This window comes from Astatotilapia calliptera, unplaced genomic scaffold (assembly GCF_900246225.1).
Source record: "Astatotilapia calliptera unplaced genomic scaffold, fAstCal1.2 U_scaffold_13, whole genome shotgun sequence".
NCBI lineage: Eukaryota > Metazoa > Chordata > Actinopteri > Cichliformes > Cichlidae > Astatotilapia > Astatotilapia calliptera.
This window is the reverse complement of record NW_020535652.1, coordinates 391,354-394,532: the sequence shown is the minus strand read 5'-3', so window position 1 is coordinate 394,532 and position 3,179 is coordinate 391,354. Positions and strand designations below refer to the sequence as shown.

At 36.3% G+C, this 3,179-nt stretch overlaps 1 long non-coding RNA gene across 2 annotated transcripts; it reads right to left on the bottom strand.

Annotated features, from left to right (window-relative positions):
• Positions 1 to 534: 534 nt before the first annotated feature.
• On the bottom strand, positions 535 to 2,970 carry LOC113017466 (uncharacterized). Of its 2 annotated transcripts, XR_003271488.1 has the most exons (4): positions 2,780 to 2,970; positions 2,238 to 2,316; positions 1,764 to 1,859; positions 535 to 1,011 (listed from the first exon to the last, which is right to left on the bottom strand). It is a non-coding gene; the product is annotated as an uncharacterized LOC113017466 (long non-coding RNA). The 2 variants fall into 2 exon arrangements; XR_003271487.1 differs by lacking the exon at positions 2,780 to 2,970 and having other exon boundaries at positions 2,238 to 2,589.
• Between the last annotated feature and the right edge of the window lie 209 nt (positions 2,971 to 3,179).

Below are 3,179 nucleotides of genomic sequence, written 5' to 3'. Positions count from 1 at the left end.
AACTCATATCTTCTAAGTATGGGGTACTCAAAATTTGTATTTATTGTTAACCTAAAATTTTTAAATTATATTTTATATTTTATTAATTGAGCTTTACTCAAAGACTGTATACTTTAATTTCAATATTTTTGTGTTTCTTGTAGTTTATTATTTTGATGCAACACAATGCAATTATATTACAACCTAAACTCAAATTATCTGATTATTAATTAAAAGATATGTTGTGAGTGTAGACTACTAAAAAAAAAAAAGTACGGAAATTCAGTTACTTTACATTTTGTTTATTTAACATTTTTTCATGAAAATTTAAAAACATCACAAATGTTTTTATAAAACAACTAACATGGACATCGGCACCATAAAGTGAGCATTATAAATTCTGTGTAGAACATTTATCTTTTTATAAACTCACAAAGGACGACATCAGTCCTAATTGCATCTTTCTCAAAATACACAAAAATGCAAAACAAAAAGTCAAATACTAATCACTTTTTTTTTAAATAGAAATGAAAAACAATTTTTTAAAATGGGTACAAAGATGATCAGCTTCCAAATAACCAGATAAGGCAGTCAAGTATAGGAAAATTAGGTAAACTGATGGAGTTAAATCCACCCAAAGCCTGTAGTAAACTTAAAGTGCTTAAAGTGCTTCAAACAAAGTGCTCAGTAACAGAGTGCGTGTCCTAACAAACATTGCCTTATATTCCTTAAGAGCATGTAGGCAGGGGTTTCAGGGGTTTGCCGTCATCAAGCCCCATGAAGATATTTTGGACTAAGGCAAATGTGTGAACCAGCTTCCTGGGGTAGTCTAAATGCAGAGCATAGATCAAGCCAAACAATAAAGCAAATGCATTTGCAAATCTGGGAATATCACGCATCACCTAGTCACCTTTCACCAAAACAGCCATGCTTGAGGAAGTAAAATGGACTGGACTGGGAAGCGCCGTCGGTAACCACTGTGAGAAGGGCAACTGGAGTGTCAATGAGGGTCGACTCATCCAATGCGTCCGCCTGGAATAGACACAGTATCAATGGTAAATGGCCTGTATTTGTATAGCGCTTTACACATTCAGTCATCCACCCATTCACACACTGGTGATGGCAGCTACATTGTAGCCACAGCCACCCTGGGGCGCACTGACAGAGGCGAGGCTGCCGGACACTGGCACCAGCGGGCCCTCTGACTACCAGCAGTAGGCAACGGGTGAAGTGTCTTGCCCAAGGACACAACGACCGAGACTGTCGGAGCCAGGGCTCGAACCGGCAACCTTCTGATTACAAGGCGAACTCCCAACTCTTGAGCCACGATCGCCCCAATTAAATAAGTAAGGTTGGTTTGAGAGAATGTAACAAGCATGACCTGTAATCTAGCAAAACATTCAGCAGTGTAGTGGGTTACTTTGTAACGAGTTAGGGTACTCTACTTTTTTTGAAAAATGTACATTAACGTGTTAGCTTCTTGCATTACATAATTTGTATTTTTATTATTTTTCTAAAAAAAAAAGTAATTTTTTATTTCATGACTTTATCTCAAAAAGAAACTAAATCTTGACTTCAGCCTGGTTTTTGGGCCACCTGCAGCATAGCCATAGTGCTGTGATACGCCTGTGCCCTGCTCCTGACCTGTGTGTGTGTGGGTTTTCTACAGAGAGGGTATTTTGTTTGTACAATTTGGTAGCTGCTAGGGTATTAAATTGTATTTTAAAAAATCCATAGCATTTTATCTTACTGGCAGAATTTAAGTAATGCAAAAATACACTTACATTACATGTCTAAAAGAATTCTGGGTCCTCCTCCCGCAGGTATACAGGAAGGGCACGAAGTACTGCAGTGCGTTTCACGTTGATATCAGGCGCCTCCTAAAAAGGGAAAAGAAAAGTTCATTTAACGCAAAGTTTTCAGGTGTCATTCTTTGGGGAGAATACATGTTTATGAAACTGCATGACGTCAGACTCTACTAAATTTTGGAGACTTTTCTTTTAAGATACAACCTTTCTGTCTCTTGTGACAGAGAGTATGTTTCTTAATCATTTGACAAAAACCCTACACAGTATTTTAAAATAGTGTTCTCTAGATCAGAGCTGTAATCTATATAGAACATGGGGTTCAAAGCAAGGAAAAATTGTGTGTTTATCAGTGAAACTTTTAATTTGTGTTAATTTTATCATTATCAATATATGAAATCTTCACCTTAAGGGACTTAATGAATGGTTTCTTCAATAGATCTTTCAACTCACCTGTGTTTACTGTCTCCACCTGAAATTAATTGCAGTCTGAATTTTTTTTTCTTCTGTCTTTTTGTCTTTGGCCTTCAGCCTTGGAAGAAAAAATAAAAATATTGAAAACCTTATCAGCACACTAAATATACAACACCTTGCTATATTTCAATTGTTTTAGATAGAAGTTGCCACTGCTAGCTAAGTCACTTTTGAATGATGCTAATGAGAAGAAAAAAAAAAAAACCTGCCGAACAATGAGGCTGCTGTTGTAAAAACGCCAACTTTCTTGCGTTGGCAAGGGGTCGTTAAAATATCACTAAGACCCTTTCTTTATGTGTGATTCTTCGTAAAACTGTGTTTTAATCGGTTAAAACTGTAAAACTGATGACATAATCTATGTTTGAAAAAGAGCGCGAACAACCGCGAACAACTATTCACCACCTGGGTCTGTGCTTTTTAACACAACAGCGCATTCGAAAACAAGTTATTGGCTGCAACATATTAATATACTTGCTTTTTTACGGAAAAAATAAACATAACGAAGGTTCAGTTTTACTTACAAGTTTCTCCAAATGTGTTCTCCAGTCGCTCGAGAAGGGCAGCCATATTGAACAGAATTTTCTGTCAACGTCGTTCAGGTTAGAGAGAAGACGTCATGACGTCATGACGTCCACATGCGGAGCTCGGAAAAAAACATTTACTCAAAAATCATAATTAAGAAAGCAGTATTTACTCTTAACTTCTAAGCCATGTACAATTATAACCGTTTGAATCGTTAACCGAACAGAAAAGTTTTAAGTTGTTTCAACTTTGTGAGGAATTTTAATTGTTATATCCACAAACTTTATAAGTCAGGTAGACTGTTGGGGTTTACAGTGTACTACTACACCAACAGTAACTACTGTGTAATATTATTTAAACAAGATGCTATGAGTCATTCCATTATTCTTGAATTTGATT